This window comes from Oncorhynchus masou, chromosome 31 (genome assembly GCF_036934945.1).
Source record: "Oncorhynchus masou masou isolate Uvic2021 chromosome 31, UVic_Omas_1.1, whole genome shotgun sequence".
NCBI classification, from domain to species: Eukaryota; Metazoa; Chordata; class Actinopteri; order Salmoniformes; family Salmonidae; genus Oncorhynchus; species Oncorhynchus masou.
In genome coordinates, this window is record NC_088242.1 from 14,326,930 (window position 1) to 14,348,328 (window position 21,399).

At 42.5% G+C, this 21,399-nt stretch overlaps 1 protein-coding gene across 4 annotated transcripts in view; it reads right to left on the reverse strand.

Annotated features, from left to right (window-relative positions):
- LOC135523474 (KH domain-containing, RNA-binding, signal transduction-associated protein 2-like) overlaps positions 1–21,399 on the reverse strand; it is a 142,532-nt gene that overhangs the window by 81,215 nt on the left and 39,918 nt on the right. The gene's annotated exons all lie outside the window — the stretch shown is intronic.

The window sequence follows — 21,399 nt, forward strand, 5'->3', positions numbered from 1 at the left end:
CCAATATCAGATATGTCTATGTCCTGGGAAATGTTCTTGTTACTTACAACCTCATGCTTATCTCATTAGCCTACGTTAGCTCAACCATCCCGTGGAAGGGACACCGATCCCGAAGAAGTTTTCACTATTGCTAAATAAAACAAAAAAGACATGGAAAAAACTGCAACAATTCAACAATGTTCAGCCATGTGTGCTGCACAATACCCATGTGAATGGGTCTTAATCTCATCTGAGGTGGAACATAACAGCCTTTGTGTTCCAAATGGCACCCCATTCCCTTTATAGTGCACTAGTTTTGACCAGGGTCCATAGGGTAGTGCACTATATATGAAATATGGGGAATATTTGAGACACAGACAGTTATCAGCTCTGTCCCTTAGTTAAACCGCTGAGGCTTAGTCAGTCATGTCTTATTATTGCTCAGGGTCATCAATGTTGTATGGAGAGGAAATAAAACATGTACACCAGCCAATACAATTCCTGGGAATGATCCAGAGGTCAGAGCCAGGAAAGTGAGAAATAATGATTTTCTTCCCATTGGGAAATCAAGGAATCACTATCCAGATGAGGAACTATCAAACGCCTGCCTTCAGGCACTGGCTAACAGAACTCATCTCAGACTGTAGACTTGCTGTTGGACAAAACACTAGCCCTCAGGATATTACTGTTACTGTCCTTTTTCTTTGTCACTGTTGGAGATTTGCAGTGACCACAATGGTGACCCTCAACATCATAACAAAAGTGATTTAGTTGCGTCCTTTGCTAATGGAAAAGTAATTATTCTCAGACTATTCATTCAATAAAACCACAATCAGAACACCAATTTGAAACACCAAATGGGTTATTAAGTAATTTAGATTTCCAACTGCCATCGCCCAAAATCCTGTTGAGATCTCTCCCGTTGTTCTCATTTCTCGACCACTCCGCCAACATTTTCAAATGAATGACTTGACCTTCAAATGTTTGTTGTGACCAGCTGATAACTCAACCTCCTCCAGAGCTGAACAGTTGGTCAAACTACCCATCTAGACATCTCCTGCCCTGGCCTCACAAATTACTATAACCTATTCACAACATTACACGAGGACCCCCCTCCCCATCCACTGAGGCTCTATAGCCTATTCAGCCACTAGGAGCCATGGTCAACTGTTTTCTGTACTGCAGCTGCAAACTGGCGGATACCGAAGTGGCACGTGACTGCGTACTCAGCTTATCTTATCTCTGACATCATGGACCGCATGAAAAGCAAAAGGATTTGGTTCGGAGAAGTCCAACATACATCGCCAACAGAGCTCCACTCTACCTCCATCCATCTCTTCTTTCTGAGGTGATTGAGTTGGGTATTCTGTCTTCTCTGGGGCTGCTTTGACAGGAATATCCTACAGCTGGCTGTGAGCCCTGGAGCAGATGGTCGCCACGACTACAGTGAGAAGTAGCTCGCTGGGCGGCAGCAGAACAGTGGCCTGTTCTCATTACGCTAATGAATGTCTGGAGCCACTCTTAGGCTCCGTGGTGGGCAATTTCGGCTTTAGAAGGGGGCATGGTTCAGTGTTAAATGAGGTTTGAAATGATGCAAGCCACCCCCTGCAGCCCCAACACCGATAAGGCTGAGGATGTTAGAAGCTGGGTGTGTTGCTGAAGCAGCAAATTTGTATGGGGATTTTTCTTTTTTACTTGTGGAATTACGCAGGTACTAATCTAAATAAATAATGGGAAGATTGTGTTTATATCAAGAGTAGGACTATGACTTTATGTACAAAGGATTTGAGGTTGGTTGATGCAGATAAACAAAAACAAGTATTATGTACACCTTCTAGTACTGACTCGTACAAATCATTTGTTCAAATCCAAATTACTACAAAGTGTAAATAGAATAATTTTGGACTTAATGTCAGTATCTTCCAAAACAGAGATTTGCGAGATTTAGGGAAAAATACGACGTTCCTAAATCATTGGATATTTGAGGGTTGGGTTTTGATTTCAATCATGCTCAGTCATGCCCACTTGTCCACTAGCACGGGATGGTAACGCCTAGGGGGAATGGTCATGCATGGAGAAACAGCTGCGCTGAGTACGCTCTATCCTGTAGTAGCAGAATCAACCTACAGACAGACCTGCCCAATAGCATGCAGTGCCACTGATTTTACATGAGACAACATACAGATGTAGAATCTTAATTTGAGACGGTTTGCGACAGCAAGATAATAACCTTCCAGCAACAGGACATTAATTATTATGTGGATTATAATTGTAGGTGGACATTTTTGTAGGGGTTGATACATTTTTTTTGTAAGGGAAAATCAAATGAAGTCAATTTCAGACTTAGTTTTTATTAAGGGCTTGGTGGCCATTTGTCACAAATTATGATGGCCTTTTTGGGATATTTCAACTAGATAGAACAGGTTTAGACTTTACAGTTAAATATGTGTTTTTATTTAACTTGGCAAGTCAGTTAAGAACAAATTCTTATTTTCAATGACATCCTAGGAACAGTGGGTTAACTGCCTTGTTCAGGGGCAGAACAACAGATTTTTACCTTGTCAGTTCGGGGATTTGATCTTGCAATCATTTTGGTTACTAATCCAACACTCTAACCACTATGCTACTTGCCACCCCAGGTAGCCTAGTGGTTAGGTGCTTATTTACAAGCCCATTTCCAACAATGCAGGGTTAAAAAAGTAAGACAAATATTTGCTAAATAAAAAGGAAATTGTAACACAATGAAAACAATAACAAGGCTCTATACAATGTGTACCGGAACCGAGTCAATGTGCAGGAGCAGGAGGTAGTTGAGGTCGTTGAGGTAATAGAGTATGTACATATGGGTAGGGGTAAAGTTGACTAGACAATCAGGATGTGTTGCATCTACACTCTGAAAAAAAGGGTACCAAAGGGGTTCCAAAGGGGTTTGTTTCTAAGAGTGGACAGCTCAGGACAGCCATGCTCCTGTGAATCTGAGTACCTGTGAATCTGAGTACCTGTGAATCTGAGTACCTGTGATTCTGAGTACCTGTGAATCTGAGTACCTGTGAATCTGAGTACCTGTGAATCTGAGTACCTGTGAATCTGAGTACCTGTGAATCTGAGTACCTGTGATTCTGAGTACCTGTGAATCTGAGTACCTGTGAATCTGAGTACCTGTGAATCTGAGTACCTGTGAATCTGAGTACCTGTGAATCTGAGTACCTGTGAATCTGAGTACCTGTGATTCTGAGTACCTGTGAATCTGAGTACCTGTGAATCTGAGTACCTGTGATTCTGAGTACCTGTGATTCTGAGTACCTGTGAATCTGAGTACCTGTGAATCTGAGTACCTGTGAATCTGAGTACCTGTGAATGTGTGAGTAAATTACGTTTGACACAAGTCTCTGTGACAGAGAACTGCTCCCTTGCTCCGAAGGCATATGTTGTTTTTGAAGTGGGTGACATTTTTTTTCTTCTAAATGTTTTTACAGACGGTACACTGCAAACCAGTTTGACCACTCAACTCGAACCAGCCGATTTTATTTCAAATCTATAAGAATCCATTTACAAAAAAAATGGTTAAACCACAGACTGAAGAGGAAGCGAGACATCCCAGTCCCTCATTTTTTTCTGGTTCAAACACAGTCAATGAACCAAGAGACCAGACCCAGCTGCTTTCGCATTGGTGCCTATGGGTGAACCCCCCCATCTTCATCTTCATTCATCCAAAATGTTTTGACTGACAATCCTATGTCTACTTGCTAATACACCACTTACATTTAGTTTTGTAATTTAACCTGTAGAATGTCTGCATGCTCTTCATCTAACACAAATGTGAATTTTTCAAGTATCATGTTGCAATTTTAAAATTGCCCATAGATCCTGAGATCTGTAGCTGACAAGGTACAAAACTGTCGTTCTGCCCCTGAACATGCAGTTAACCCACTGTTCCTAGGCCGGCATTGAAAATAAGAATTTGTTCTTAACTGACTTGCCTAGTAAAATAAAGGTACAAAAAAATATATTAAAAAATCAGCAATGTTCTTTGTGAGAAGTCACTGATGTGACCTTTAAACACACTTGAAATATGAAGAAAATAATCACAGTGACATAACCGAGACAATCACTACAATCTAGAGCACATCTCCTTAGAGACGAGCCCTGAGATTTCAATAAAACAAAAGGTGAAACGTCCTCAATAAACACTGTGGCAACCTTCACACTGAATGTCACACTGAACGGAAACGGCTGCAAATGACTGTCTTGTCATGCAGCTCACAAAGGAAGTTTACATGGCTGTAATCTATTGAGCCTCTCGCACAGCACATTTGTCTTCCGACTTCACACTTGGACTATTTGAAATGCATTATTCTCTTTCCTGCAGTCAAATGGCCTAGTGGTCTAATGGGTGGAATGGTATTCATATTTTTCATAATTTCGTAATTAATAAAGGTTTTATTTTTACGCAGAAATTCCAGTGTTTCTATGTCAAACAGTTTTGTTATATTTCACTCTTCTGTGATGCATTTACAGTGTAATATAACCATGTGTGAGAGGTGTATACTTTTGTTTCAAAGTAGATTTGTTTAACACTACCAAGAATCACTCTGGTTTAGCCCACTGCAGTAAATTGCTGTCCTTGCCTTTAGTGCATTTGCTGCTCCCTGAATAGCTGTTCCATGTTGTTGTTCATTGCCCATGTTTACGGCTGGATTAATGCAAATTATGCTTTCTGTGAAGACTACAAATTGTTTAGAGCAGAAGATGCCCGTCAACAATTTCGCCCCCATTTTTTTCACTTAACATGTGGCGGCTTCTCGCCTGTGAATTGGTTGATGTTTAAAATGACATTATCGTTAAGCAAAAGAGCTGTTTACCTCGTATTACAACAATATAGTGGTTGATCTAACTGTATTGTTGAACAGTGAATTCACTGCAATGCTGATGGTAATGGTACAAAGGAGTCATTGATATTCAGAATCCTCTTTGCCTATTCAAGAAGCAAGGGTTTGAAATAGGCCTCTTCTTAAAGCTGGAATTGTCCTCCAGCGATTTTTTTACTTTTACTGTTTGAAAAGCAATATCACAAGTATAAATACAGTAAAGTACACACACTAAAGGCCCCTGAAAATATGTTTTGATCAAACTATAGTTTTTTAGACACAACTGCAAACTTAAAGCTAAGCGTTAGAATAGAGACAAAGTAGAGTCGCAATTCAACGGCTCAGACATAAGAGGTATGTGGCAGGGTCTACAGTCAATCACGGATTACAAAAGAAAACCAGCCCCGTCGTGGACCAGGATGTTTTGCTCCCAGACATACTAAACAACTTCTTTGCTCGCTTTGAGGACAATACAGTGCCACTGACACGGCCCGCTACCAAAACCTGCGGACTCTCCTTCACTGCAGCCGACGTGAGTAAAACATTTAAACGTGTTAACCCTCACAAGGCTGCAGGCCCAGACGTCATCCCCAGCCGCGTCCTCAGAGCATGCGCAGACCAGCTGGCTGGTGTGTTTACAGACATATTTAATCAATCCTTATCCCAGTCTGCTTCAAGAGGGCCACCACTGTACTCTATACCATCTACTGCATCTTGCCTATGCCGTTCTGTACCATCACTCATTCATATATCTTTATGTACATATTCTTCGTCCCTTTACACTTGTGTGTTTAAGGTAGTTGTTGTGAATTGTTAGGTTAGATTACTCGTTGGTTATTACTGCATTATCGGAACTAGAAGCACAAGCATTTGGGCGGCAGGGTAGCCTAGTGGTTAGAGCATTTCACTAGTAGCTGGAAGGTTGCAAGTTCAAACCCCCGAGCTGACAAGGTACAAATCTGTCGTTCTGCCCCTGAACAGGTAGTTAACCCACTGTTCCTAGGCCGTCATTGAAAATAAGAATTTGCTCTTAACTGACTTGCCTGGTTAAAATAAAAAATAAATAAAAATACATTTCACTACACTTGCATTAACATCTGTTAACCATGTGTATGTGACAAATACAATTTGATTTAATGGAGTGGGGCATTCAATGAGTTGATCTGATGGGAATCTGTGATGTCACCGGCCTTCCCCTTTGCCTGAAGAACAATAGAGGAGCAATAGACAACAAAATAGGAAAGGCCCACCCCCCCACTGCCATGTCATGACTTACCTGAACCACCTATTGAGATGTGCCTTTTGTTAAGTAAAACAGGTGTTAAATGAGGTGAAAACGAGACTGGAGTACCATTTTAATCCATTTGCGATATTACAATAACAAAAACATTACTGTAAACAACTAACACAGTTTTTCCCCCCTCTGACATAATTACATGCGCAATAGTAAAGCATTTTTACCATGCTTTCGTGGCGCTCCTCAGCTCGGCAACAAAGACTATAATAACGGATGTGGGGCAGCCAGTGGCGCTGTTTCCCCCTACTGCAAATTACATCTTTAAGAAACAACAATAAAAAATGGAAACCCTATGAAACACTTGACAGATCAAGGCGACATTAGAGTAACATTAGAGAGTACTGTCCTTGGAGGAGGCTCTTTTAAAGACAGCTAAAACTGTCATTACGCTCCTTAAAGACAGCTAAAACTGTCATTATACTCCTTAAAGACAGCTAAAACTGTCATTACACTCCTTAAAGACAGCTAAAACTGTCATTACACTCCTTAAAGACAGCTAAAACTGTCATTACACTCCTTAAAGACAGCTAAAACTGTCATTACACTCCTTAAAGACAGCTAAAACTGTCATTACACTCCTTAAAGACAGCTAAAACTGTCACTACACTCCTTAAAGACAGCTAAAACTGTCATTACACTCCTTAAAGACAGCTAAAACTGTCATTACACTCCTTAAAGACAGCTAAAACTGTCATTACACTCCTTAAAGACAGCTAAAACTGTCATTACACTCCTTAAAGACAGCTAAAACTGTCATTACACTCCTTAAAGACAGCTAAAACTGTCACTACACTCCTTAAAGACAGCTAACACTGTCATTACACTCCTTAAAGACAGCTAAAACTGTCACTACACTCCTTAAAGACAGCTAACACTGTCATTACACTCCTTAAAGACAGCTAAAACTGTCATTACACTCTTTAAAGACAGCTAAAACTGTCATTATACTCCTTAAAGACAGCTAAAACTGTCATTACACTCCTTAAAGACAGCTAAAACTGTCATTACCCTCATTAAAGACAGCTAAAACTGTCATTACACTCCTTAAAGACAGCTAAAACTGTCATTACACTACTTAAAGACAGCTAAAACTGTCATTACCATCATTAAAGGCAGCTAAAACTGTCATTACACTCCTTAAAGACAGCTAAAACTGTCATTACACTCTTTAAAGACAGCTAAAACTGTCATTACACTCCTTAAAGACAGCTAAAACTGTCATTACACTCCTTAAAGACAGCTAAAACTGTCATTACACTACTTAAAGACAGCTAAAACTGTCATTACCCTCCTTAAAGACAGCTAAAACTGTCATTACACTCCATAAAGACAGCTAAAACTGTCATTACACTCCTTAAAGACAGCTAAAACTGTCATTACATTCCTTAAAGACAGCTAAAACTGTCATTACACTCCTTAAAGACAGCTAAAACTGTCATTACGCTCAGTTGGAGAGCAAAGAGGAGTCAGACTACAACACACTTAGGCTACAATACGCATAAACAACACAATTTCACACAGCATACCAGCAGACAATTGGAGGTGTAATCCTAATGCAGGATTACACCTCAAAAAGGAGTTCCTCTTTGATGGATTTCAGGTGTGTGTTTGTGCACTGCACCCTAGCCCCCCACTCCAGTTTTGTCTGAGACAGTCAGAAAGTCCCTGCTTGTTTAGCCAGCTGTGCTATTGGGTAATCCCAGTTCTGGCCTGATAGGGGGATTATAGCCTGAGGCGGAGCGGAGGTCTGTCTGCCTGCCTGCACTTTAATGGCTGAGGGATGACTGGGCGTCTGTGGACAGCGGCATTAGTTCCACAGAGCTTAGACACTGGCAGAGAGAGAAAGAGAGAGACAGAGAGAGGAGAGAGGAGAGAGAGACTTTGCAGACCATTACAACACTGTACATAACATTTGAAATGTGTCTATTCCTTAAGAACTTTTGTGGGTGTAATGTTTACTGTTCATTTTTAATTGTTTATTCCATTTGATTTATTATCTACTTCACTTGCATTGGCAATGTAAACATGTGTTTCCGATGCCAATAAAGCCCTTTGAATTGAGAGAGAGAGAGAGAGAGAGAGAGAGAGAGAGAGAAAGAGAGCAAGAGGGAGAGAGAGAGAAAGAGAGCAAGAGGGAGAGAGAGAGAGAGAGAGAGAGAGAGAGAGAGAGAGAAGCACTCTGCTAAGTGGAGGCCAGAAAGTGATGGCTGAGACTACAGGGCTAATGAGCCTCCAGAAAGAAATGTCTTGGGTTTGGGGAATGGATGAAATGTACTGTATTTGTTTGGAGAAATGTTACTGACAGCATAATGCTATTGTAAGGGTTCTGGCAATACTATATTTGAAATCTATACTTGGAATTAATTTGGAAAGGAAAGTTGAAGGCTACATTCTATCAACAGAACCGTTTGCTGACAACTAAAAAAAGCCAAATGGAAACGCCTCAAATCATACTTAGTGCTAGTAATAATCATGAACATCTATGAGATTCAATTACTTTTCATCCTGAACTTGGAAAAAATATGGAAAAAACTAAACAACCATGGGGACTATGTGTGTGTGTTTGTGTGGTTTAACATTCAGGGGATGCTGCGTTTTCTCACATTGTTCCCCAATGAAACAGGGATGTAAAGACACAGCACAGCAGGAACAAGTTTGTGATGAATCTGTTGCATTAACATACAGGGGGCTGGCAGCACATATATAGACATGGAGCCTTGGTACAGGGGGCCAGCAGCACAGACATACACATGGAGCCTTGGTACAGGGGGCCAGCAGCACATATATAGACATGGAGCCTTGGTACAGGGGGCCAGCAGCACAGATATACACATGGAGCCTTGGTACAGGGGGCCAGCAGCACAGATATAGATATGGAGCCTTGGTACAGGGGGCCAGCAGCACAGATATAGACATGGAGCCTTGGTACAGGGGGCCAGCAGCACCGATATAGACATGTAGCCTTGGTACAGGGGGCCAGCAGCACAGACATACACATGGAGCCTTGGTACAGGGGGCCAGCAGCACATATATAGACATGGAGCCTTGGTACAGGGGGCCAGCAGCACAGACATACACATGGAGCCTTGGTACAGGGGGCCAGCAGCACAGATATAGATATGGAGCCTTGGTTCAGGGGGCCAGCAGCACAGATATAGACATGTAGCCTTGGTACAGGGGGCCAGCAGCACAGATGTAGACATGTAGCCTTGGTACAGGGGGCCAGCAGCACAGATATAGACATGTAGCCTTGGTACAGGGGGCCAGCAGCACAGATATAGACATGTAGCCTTGGTACAGGGGGCCAGCAGCACAGATATAGACATGGAGCCTTGGTACAGGGGGCCATTAGCACAGATATAGACATGGAGCCTTGGTACAGGGGGCCAGCAGCACAGATATAGACACCCTTGGTACAGGGGGCCAGCAGCACAGATATAGACATGGAGCCTTGGTACAGGGGGCCAGCAGCACAGATATAGACATGGAGCCTTGGTACAGGGGGCCAGCAGCACAGATATAGATATGTAGCCTTGGTACAGGGGGCCAGCAGCACAGATATAGACATGGAGCCTTGGTACAGGGGGCCAGCAGCACAGACATACACATGGAGCCTTGGTACAGGGGGCCAGCAGCACAGATATAGACATGGAGCCTTGGTACAGGGGGCCAGCAGCACAGATATAGACACCCTTGGTACAGGGGGCCAGCAGCACAGATATAGACACCCTTGGTACAAGGGGCCAGCAGCACAGATATAGTCATGGAGCCCTGGTACAGGGGGCCAGCAGCACAGATATAGACACCCTTGGTACAGGGGGGCAGCAGCACAGATATAGACATGTAGCCTTGGTACAGGGGGCCAGCAGCACAGATATAGACACCCTTGGTACAGGGGGCCAGCAGCACAGATATAGTCATGGAGCCTTGGCACAGGGGGACAGCAGCACATATATAGACATCCTTGGTACAAGGGACCAGCAGCACAGATATAGTCAAGGAGCTTTGGCACAGGGGGACAGCAGCACAGATATTGTGTAAACAAAAAGGACATTAGGACTGCTTCCCGTGAAGGAGAATAGCTGACAGGTTATTAAAGCCATTATCCCTACAGATGAAACTCAACAACCACACAATGAATGCTTCCGGTCTGACTGGACTAAATTAATCTGGACCGTGAAACAGAGTCAAGCGTGACAGTCTTACGCTCTCTAAGATCAGCAGTCAGTCACACAGTTTTCTGAAGGAGAAATGAAAAACACGATGATGAAATGTGTGTCTATAACTTGTTGTTCTATCTCAACATTTGCGTATATTTGCTGGTTCTTTGTAGGGTTGCAAAGGGAGGGTATATTACTGGAAACGTTCAAAGTAAACTACCAGAATTTTGGCATCTTTCAAAGATTTTATGTAATCTATCACAAGACATCTAGTGGCCCTTTTGGGTACTTCAGATTATCAAAGGTCTCTGTAATGATCTCTGGCCCATTGTATGGCCTTATCACATGTAAAATATAAGAAATAATTGAATAAGATACATTTTATTTAAAAAAAAAATAATGACAAAGCTGTAAAACATTATCCTAAATACAAACCATCAACTTACTGAATACCATTGCTGTTAAATATGAGGGTTTCTGTAACGTCTGCTTCCAACTCACACCCTCAAACATGTAGCTCCCCTGAACGCAGCTCACTTTCCAGCCCACTTTCCAGCTCACTTTCCAGCCCACTTTCCAGCTCACATTACTGTTGCCCTTTTGGGCCCCCTGGGTATGACCTTCTGCCTGCCCCTGGACCCAGCTACCTGCCTCCTCCTGTGTATGACCTTCTGCCTGCCCCTGGACCCAGCTACCTGCCTCCTCCCGTGTATGACCTTCTGCCTGCCCCTGGACCCAGCTACCTGCCTCCTCCTGTGTATGACCTTCTGCCTGCCCCTGGACCCAGCTACCTGCCTCCTCCCGTGTATGACCTTCTGCCTGCCCCTGGACCCAGCTACCTGCCTCCTCCTGTGTATGACCTTCTGCCTGCCCCTGGACCCAGCTACCTGCCTCCTCCCGTGTATGACCTTCTGCCTGCCCCTGGACCCAGCTACCTGCCTCCTCCTGTGTATGACCTTCTGCCTGCCCCTGGACCCAGCTACCTGCCTCCTCCTGTGTATGACCTTCTGCCAGCCCCTGGACCCAGCTACCTGCCTCCTCCTGTGTATGACCTTCTGCCTGCCCCTGGACCCAGCTACCTGCCTCCTCCTGTGTATGACCTTCTGCCTGCCCCTGGACCCAGCTACCTGCCTCCTCCTGTGTATGACCTTCTGCCAGCCCCTGGACCCAGCTACCTGCCTCCTCCTGTGTATGACCTTCTGCCTGCCCCTGGACCCAGCTACCTGCCTCCTCCTGTGTATGACCTTCTGCCTGCCCCTGGACCCAGCTACCTGCCTCCTCCTGTGTATGACCTTCTGCCAGCCCCTGGACCCAGCTACCTGCCTCCTCCTGTGTATGACCTTCTGCCTGCCCCTGGACCCAGCTACCTGCCTCCTCCTGTGTATGACCTTCTGCCTGCCCCTGGACCCAGCTACCTGCCTCCACCTGTGGTCCTTCGCAATAAACACCTTCTGTTCCCTGCGCTTGAAACCAGTTCGCTCCCCTCGTGTTCATTACAGTTTCAGCATGAAATATCCTTTTATATATATTTTTTACAAACAAAGCATTTATTTTACTATGTCAATATGTACTGGTTGTCAATGTTTTGTGGTCAAACTGGTGGCAGTTGTGACAAAAGTCAGTTAATTGAACATAATGCCATTGTTGATTAGATGCTTTTTTCATGAATTAGGCTATTTTCTCTTGACCCGTATGGTCTATCTACTATACACCATTGAACAATATGGACACAGATATAATACATTAACACTATATATGAATAGAAAAATAGGTTATTCAAGTATAAATGACCAAAGTTACAATGGATTGGCATAGATTTTATTTGAATAACTTTGGTAAAATACCAGTAGCTTTGCAGCCCTAGTTCTTTGACAAGCTGTTAGTATCCAGAAAGAACTGCCTGGCTATTACTAATGATTCTTCCTATGCAGTGTCAAAAGATTACACTCTGCAGTGCAACCCTTCTCCTTAGATCAGAATGTTTGGGGGTGTACAAGTTTTCTGCCGGAGGCAGATGTTCAACTGAGCTAACTACAAGCTAGGAGGAAGAAGCAAACACTCAAGACCTCTGCTTTTCTCTCAGAGGAAAACAATTTATGCCTGAAGCCTCTCTGCAGCAAGCAAAAACACAGTATCACTACTTTTGTATACTATCTCATAAACAGCTTTGTGTACAACAAAGTAACCAACAGGTCTGTCTCAGCAGGCTTGCAAAGAAAAACCCAAGATACCATCTTACATCCACTTAATTTTTCCTACAACGTGTTGTAAGGTCCTATTCAGGGCCTTATCTATGTTTAACACCTTTCAACAAGGTCGGTCCTCCTTTGGGACAATGGATTTCTTTGACAATACAAAGGGATTATTCTATGTGCAAAGCGCAGATACACCGCTATGTAAAGGTCACAAGAACTGAAGACTGATAAGCCTGAATGGGTGAGGCTCACAGGACCAAATGTCATTGCATGTGTACCTGGAGGGAGACTTTTCCTTTGGAAAAGAACTCAAAGGCTCTTTAAGCCAAACAAATGACTCGGAATTCTTTAAGGGCAAGAAGCTGGGGTTTTGCTTATCAGGGCACACAGGTAATGCAATTTTGAGATAATATATATGTTACATTTGTATCACTACTATAATATTTGTTTATATTGCAGGTTTATGTATTTTGAAGCTAGAATCCTTAATTGAAAAAAATGCCAAAGCGGGGACCCTGCCTCTGTTTTGGTATAAGGCTGAGGGATGGGCCTGGAAAACACTCTTAAATTCATAGACAGGGATATGGATGCATGGAATTACCATCCATGATATAAAATGTATAGTTTTAACCAGGTTTTGAGAATATACAGTGTTCACATTTACATTGTTTACAAACATTGGAGTAAAACAAGTTTATATTTTGAGTTCTCATGGGGTACAACCATTGAACTAAGCAGTGAGGCAGTTGTACTGTAGTCTTCAAGAATCATAATTCATTTATGTCCAAAAATGGATGTAGCAACGTAAAATGCAATTTAAAAGCCAAAAATAATATTTCAAGGGCAAGAAGCAGGGTTTTTTGTTTATCATGTGTCATGACTGTCCACGAGAATTCAAATAGGTCAGATGAGGTTTGCAGTGAATAACTTCAATCAAGGGGGATGTAACGTGGTTCTTCTATCTCCTCCTCTGACGAAGAGGTGGAACAAGGATCGGACCAAAATGCAGCGTGGTTCGTTAGATACATCTTTTAATGATGAAGTAAACACGAACAATACAAAACAACAAACGTCGAAAACCGAAACAGCCCTGACTGGTGCAACAAACACAGAGACAGGAACAATCACCCACAAACACACAGTGAAACCCAGGCTACCTAAATATGGTTCCCAATCAGAGACAATGACTAACACCTGCCTCTGATTGAGAACCATATCAGGCCAGACATAGAAATAGACAAACAAGACATCCAACATAGAATGCCCACTCAGATCACACCATGACCAACCAAAACATAGGAACATACAAATAAACTATGGTCAGGGTGTGACAGTACCCCCCCCCCCCCCCCCAAGGTGCGGACTCCAGCCGCAAAACCTGAACCTATCGGGGAGGGTCTGGGTGGGCATCTGTCTGCGGTGGCGGCTCCGGTGCTGGACGTGGCCCCCCCTTCATCGTAGTCCTCCCCCCCCTTGTCCGCCTCCGTGACCTCCGAGCCACGGCAACCCTACTAAATAACATGGGACAGAGGGGCAGCTCGGGACAGAGGGGCAGCTCGGGACTGAGGGGCAGCTCGGGACTGAGGGGCAGCTCGGGACTGAGGAGCAGCTCGGGACAGAGGGGCAGCTCGGAACAGAGGGGCAGCTCGGAACAGGGGCAGCTCAGCACTGAGGGGCAGCTCAGCACTGAGGGGAAGCTCGGGGCTGAGAGGAAGCACAGCACTGAGAGGAAGCCCAGTACAGAGAGGAAGATCAGCCAGGCAGTTGAATCCAGCAGATCCCGTCTGGCTGGCAGTTCTGGCAGATCCTGGCTGACTGGCGGATCTGGAAGAGTCTGGTTGACTGGCAGATCTGGAAGAGTCTGGTTGACTGGCAGATCTGGAAGAGTCTGGTTGACTGGCAGATCTGGAAGAGTCTGGTTGACTGGCAGATCTGGAAGAGTCTGGCTGACTGGCGGATCCTGGCAGACTGACGGGTCTGGCTGCTCCACGCTGACTGACAGCTCTGACTGCTTCATGCTGACTGACAGCTCTGGCTGCTCCATGCTGACTGGCGGCTCTGGCTACTCCATGCAGATTGGCAGCTCTGGCGGCTTCTTGCAGACTGACAGCTCTGGCTGCTCCATGCAGACTAGCAGCTCTGGCAGCTCCTTGCAGACTGGCAGCTCCTTGCAGACTGGCAGCTCCTTGCAGACTGGCAGCTCCTTGCAGACTGGCAGCTCCATGCAGACTGGCAGATCCATGCAGACTGGCAGCTCCATGCAGACTGGCAGCTCCATGCAGACTGGCAGCTCCAGCTGCTCGATGCAGACTGACATCTCTGGCTGCACCATGCAGACTGGCAGCTCTGGCTGCACTCAACGGGCAGGAGACTCCGGCAACGCTGTAGAGGCGGAAGGCTCTGACAGCGCTAAACAGGCGGGAGACTCCAACAGCACAGGAGAGGAGGAAGGCTCTAGCAGCGCTGGAGAGGCGAGGCGCACAGTGGATCTGATGCGTGGTGCTGGCACTGGTGGTACTGGGCCGAGGACACGCACAGGAAGCCTGGTGCGGGGAGCTGCCACCGGAGGGCTGGGGTGTGGAGGTGGTACTGGGTAGACCGGACCGTGCAGGCACACTGGAGCTCTTGAGTTCCGAGCCTGCCCAACCTTACCTGGTTGAATACTCCCGGTCGCTCTGCCAGACATAGAAATAGACAAACAAGACATCCAACATAGAATGCCCACTCAGATCACACCCTGACCAACCAAAACATAGAAACATACAAATAAACTATGGTCAGGATGTGACAGGGGAGAACTAGGGGGATTAACAACTCACGTCTTGTTGTAAATCAAGGGGAGAAGATGTAGGTCTCTCTCTCCAAATCCACCAAAGGAATGTGCTTTGTCTCAACAGACCTTTTTCCCGCTGAAACTCTAACACGTTCAAAAGCAACTACTGGAACAATATTTATAACCTAAAACGTGGAAATGGTCAGAGGCCATCTATTGAACATTAGTGCCATTTTGTTTGTTATTTTGTGATGTCATTAACAATGTTATAAAGGAAATACTGTAACTTGGAAAGTGTACCCACTACATGTACAAAGTTTCCATACTATGTATGGTGCATGTAACATGAAAAATTATGAAAGTGTTTTTGTTAAGAGATGGATGTGATTTGAGAAACTGTAAGAGATAATTGTTTTACATTACTTTGTAACTGACAAGTCATGCCCCATGTCCGCCCCTTTCCTGCAAACTGTATAAATGATGGGTAAGAAACTAAAATAGCAGACCAGAGAGACATCAAGCTGCAGCTGCATGTTTAAAGTGGTCTGAACTTTTAATCTCAACATGAGGTAGAGACGATAAACTCACCTACCGGACAATCACTAGTACGGATGGTTAGCTGTCCTAAGTGAAGTATATTCGAAAGCGAATTTAAGTAGGACTATCCTACTCTGCTCAAGTCATTGCATTATGCTACTCTCATCACCCCACTGGGAACCATCGACCTGGCTGGCTTGCCTATCTTCAAAGAAGCATATTCAGGAGCAAAAGAAAAGAAAATGAACTCTGTTCAGGAATACATGACAAGTCACCGGATACCAGACAACTACAGAGAAGGACAACAGTATGAAAACTGTCAGAACCATTTTGGACAATCAGAACCTTACAAGCATACCGTGAAAAGGCCGAAATCCCTTTCCAAAGCGGCCCTGTCCACCTAGAGAGATCTGGTGAACCAAGACATTTTAACGTAAATACATTCATGATTTCTTACTCAAAGTGGGCGGTGGTTCATGTGCAAAGTACATGATTACTTTAAGTGAGAGAAGTTTCTAAATGTACCAATGTTAAGTGACTCTGTCCCGCTCTGTCCCCCCCCCCCTCTCTATCTCTTTTGTAACAAGCAGCTATGTTGTGTCATTCTGCTAGGGACCTGTTAATGATAGATGTGATAGGTAAAAACCTTACAGAGTTCAATTTGGGAGATGGTAACTCTTTAAAGAACCGCTCTCGTGGTGCCCCAGATCCTGATGAGTTAATTGTTACATGATTACTTTAATCGGGAAACAATTAAACATAGTTAGTTGATCAGATAAATAACAGTCATCAGATTAATGTTAAAGTCAAGTCATGACACATGGCAAACAGTTAATGCAATTTTGAGATAATACACGTTACATTTTTATCACTACTACAACTGTTTGTTAATATTGCAGGTTTTACAGCTTTTAATCTGCAGTATAATTATATTTCTCTGTGCTGGAATGTTTCTAATCAGGAATATGCACTTTTAAGCGAATTATAAACCAGCCAGACAGACATGGAGAAGTATATGCAACGTGTATGACAATGAGGTTAAATGTGTCAATGTCCTAACTGAGTAACATACTAAATGGAGTTTAAACAGTGCAGGTAAGATGACATTGTGGTTAGTGTGGACACAGTCTGCAGCATTGTGTATGTTGAGACTTTCGTTACTGTTTTGGCTGAAGTTATCCAGGCGTGATGAGATTACTGCATGAACTAATTCACATGGATGAATCTTGAATCTGTTGGTGAATAGCGGGATCTTGCTGTGATCAAACTGCATATAGGATGACAGTAAAACTCCACAGGTTTATTTAAGCAATAAGGCCAGATGGGGTGTGGTATATGACCTCTGTATATTGACCATATACCACAAACCCCCGAGGTGCCTTGTTGCTATTATAAAGTGGTTACCAGTAAAGTAGAACAGTAAAATACATGTTTTGTCATACCCGTGGTATACAGTCTGATATACCACAAACCCCCGAGGTGCCTTGTTGCTATTATAAAGTGGTTACCAGTAAAGTAGAACAATAAAATACATGTTTTGTCATACCCGTGGTATACAGTCTGATATACCACAAACCCCCGAGGTGCCTTGTTGCTATTATAAAGTGGTTACCAGTAAAGTAGAACAGTAAAATACATGTTTTGTCATACCCGTGGTATACAGTCTGATATACCACAACTTTCAGGCAATCAGCATTCAGGTGTCGAACCACGCAGTTTAAAGTACAATTTTGAATCAAGGAGGAAATAGAAATATATGTTGTTTGTCAGTTGTTTTACTGCATTTATCTACATTTGATGAATACATTATTTCATGCATATTATGTCATACTAGCTTTGACATACAAGGTGTGTGTGCTCTTCCAAACCAAAACCCTGTCTGGAGAAAACAACAAAGAATCAACCGTTTCGTGGAGAGCAGAGCACCTGAAAATCTATTCCAAGCCTAGGGGGTATTTGATGTGAATCAATTAAATCTCATTAAGACAGCGAAGGGAAATAAAAACAAACTAAATTCAAGCAATGGTAGAAATAAATAATCAGCATTCAAAATGTCAATTAAGCCCAGCGAGCTGTTGATTATCATGGCAAAGGTATGTGGTGTAGACAGAGCCCCGAGCATCTGTACGTGGTGACTGTTTGTTGCATTGCAGCATTAAAGCCGAAGCTTCATACTCCCATCTGGGCTGGAGAGAAAAGACAAATAAAAAGGACTTCACAAATGGGACGGATTGCCTCTCGGGGACCTGTAAAAAGACTGCACATGTCATGAGAAAGTTGGAGCGGCTTTATTAGTGGAAGGTGCAGCATCAGCAAAGAAGTCAAACAAGCCTGTTATGCCTGACGCAGCTTTGTAAAATGGGTGTATTTTTTCATCGTCTTCAGGGAGTGCTGTCCATATGCTTATAGATTTCAGTGAATCAATCAGGGGTAGCTAACGTGGTAATTCATTTCTCTCAAAGACCCAGACTGACGTCACTCGTAGAACAGAAAAGTGCTTCATTTGACGATTTTGGTCCGTTCACGCGCTGATGATTGACCGTCAAACACTGACATTATAATTGTTTCTCGCTGTTGTGCAGGAAGGTTGGGGAAAGAAATAACATACTATGTTAGCTCCAAAGGCTTTTGGTTGATCACGCTGTGTATCTGACAGCTTGGCCAATCATGTGGAAGGCCTCTGAAAACAATTGGTCTGATGGTGATGCAGTAAAGGTCAACACAACACAAGCCAAATCTCCCTTTCCACAGCTATTGATTGTTTTCAAAACATTCACAGTAATCTGAGAGGTGATAAAATATGAACAATCTCAAATTCCTCAGTACAGCATTTGTTGTTAGACAATTATTCAGCAGTAGATTATTTGTTGTTAGACAATTATTCAGCAGTAGATTATTTGTTGTTAGACAATTCTTCAGCAGTAGATTATTTGTTGTTAGACAACTCTTCAGCAGTAGATTATTTGTTGTTAGACAACTCTTCAGCAGTAGATTATTGGTTGTTAGACAACTCTTCAGTAGTACAGCAATTGTTGTTAGACAACTCTTCAGCAGTAGATTATTTGTTGTTAGACAACTCTTCTGCAGTAGATTATTTGTTGTTAGACAACTATTCAGCAGTACATTAATTGTTGTTAGACAACTCTTCAGCAGTACAGTAATTGTTGTTAGACAATTCTTCAGCAGTACAGTCATTGTTGTTAGACAACTCTTCTGCAGTAGATTATTTGTTGTTAGACAACTCTTCTGCAGTACAGTCATTGTTGTTAGGCAACTCTTCTGCAGTAGATTATTTGTTGTTAGACAACTCTTCTGCAGTACAGTCATTGTTGTTAGACAACTCTTCTGCAGTAGATTATTTGTTGTTAGACAACTCCTCAGCAGTACATGAATTGTTGTTAGACAACTCTTCAGCAGTACAGTAATTGTTGTTAGACAATTCTTCAGCAGTACAGTCATTGTTGTTAGACAACTCTTCTGCAGTATATTATTTGTTGTTAGACAACTCTTCTGCAGTATATTATTTGTTGTTCGACAACTCTTCTGCAGTACAGTCATTGTTGTTAGACAACTCTTCTGCAGTAGATTATTGGTTGTTAGACAACTCTTCTGCAGTAGATTATTTGTTGTTAGACAACTATTCAGCAGTGGATTATTGGTTGTTAGACAACTCTTCAGCAGTAGATTATTTGTTGTTCGACAACTCTTCTTCAGTAGATTATTTGTTGTTGGACAACTCTTCAGTAGTACAGCAATTGCTGTTAGACAACTCTTCAGCAGTATATTATTTGTTGTTAGACAACTCTTCTGCAGTAGATTATTTGTTGTTAGACAACTCTTCTGCAGTAGATTATTTGTTGTTCGACAACTCTTCTGCAGTACAGTCATTGTTGTTAGACAACTCTTCTGCAGTAGATTATTGGTTGTTAGACAACTCTTCTGCAGTAGATTATTTGTTGTTAGACAACTCTTCAGCAGTAGATTATTGGTTGTTAGACAACTCTTCAGCAGTAGATTATATGTCGTTAGACAACTCTTCAGCAGTAGATTATTTGTTGTTCGACAACTCTTCTGCAGTAGATTATTTGTCGTTGGACAACTCTTCAGTAGTACAGCAATTGTTGTTAGACAACTCTTCAGCAGTATATTATGTGTTGTTAGACAACTCTTCTGCAGTAGATTATTTATTGTTAGACAACTCTTCTGCAGAAGATTATTTGTTGTTAGACAACTCTTATGCAGTACAGTCATTGTTGTTAGACAACTCTTCTGCAGTAGATTATTTGTTGTTAAACAACTCTTCTGCAGTAGATTATTTGTTGTTAGACAACTCTTCTGCAGTCATTGTTGTTAGACAACTCTTCTGCAGTAGATTATTTGTTGTTAGACATCTCTTCTGCAGTAGATTATTTGTTGTTTGACAACTCTTCTGCAGTAGATTAGTTGTTGTTAGACAACTCTTCTGCAGTAGATTATTTGTTGTTAGATAACTCTTCTGCAGTAGATTATTTGTTGTTAGACAACTCTTCTGCAGTAGATTATTTGTTGTTAGACAACTCTTCTGCAGTACAGTCATTGTTGTTAGACAACTCTTCTGCAGTAGATTATTTGTTGTTAGACAACTCTTCAGCAGTAGATTATTTGTTGTTAGACAACTCTTCTGCAGTAGATTATTTGTTGTTAGACAACTCTTCTGCAGTACAGTCATTGTTGTTAGACAACGCTTCTGCAGTAGATTATTTGTTGTTAGACAACTCTTCTGCAGTAGATTATTTGTTGTTAGACAACTCTTCTGCAGTACAGTCATTGTTGTTAGACAACGCTTCTGCAGTAGATTATTTGTTGTTAGACAACTCTTCAGCAGTAGATTATTGGTTGTTAGACAACTCTACTGCAAATCTACTGCAGAGATTATTGGTTGTTAGACAACTGTTCAGCAGTAGTTTATTTGTTGTTAGACAACTCTTCTGCAGTAGATTATTTGTTGTTAGAAAACTCTTCAGCAGTAGATTATTTGTTGTTAGACAACTCTTCTGCAGTAGATTATTTGTTGTTAGACAACTCTTCTGCAGTAGATTATTTGTTGTTAGACAACTCTTCTGCAGTAGAGTATTTGTTGTTAGACAACCCTTCTGCAGTAGATTATTTGTTGTTAGACAACTCTTCTGCAGTACAGTCATTGTTGTTAGACAACTCTTCTGCAGTAGATTATTTGTTGTTAGACAACTCTTCTGCATTAGATTATTTGTTGTTAGACAACTCTTCTGCAGTACAGTCATTGTTGTTAGACAACTCTTCAGCAGTAGATTATTGGTTGTTAGACAACTCTTCAGCAGTAGATTATTTGTTGTTAGACAACTCTTAAGCAGTAGATTATTGGTTGTTAGACAACTCTTCAGTAGTACAGCAATTGTTGTTAGACAACTCTTCAGCAGTAGATTATTTGTTGTTAGACAACTCTTCTGCAGTAGATTATTTGTTGTTAGACAACTCTTCTGCAGTAGATTATTTGTTGTTAGACAACTATTCAGCAGTACATTAATTGTTGTTAGACAACTCTTCAGCAGTACAGTAATTGTTGTTAGACAAT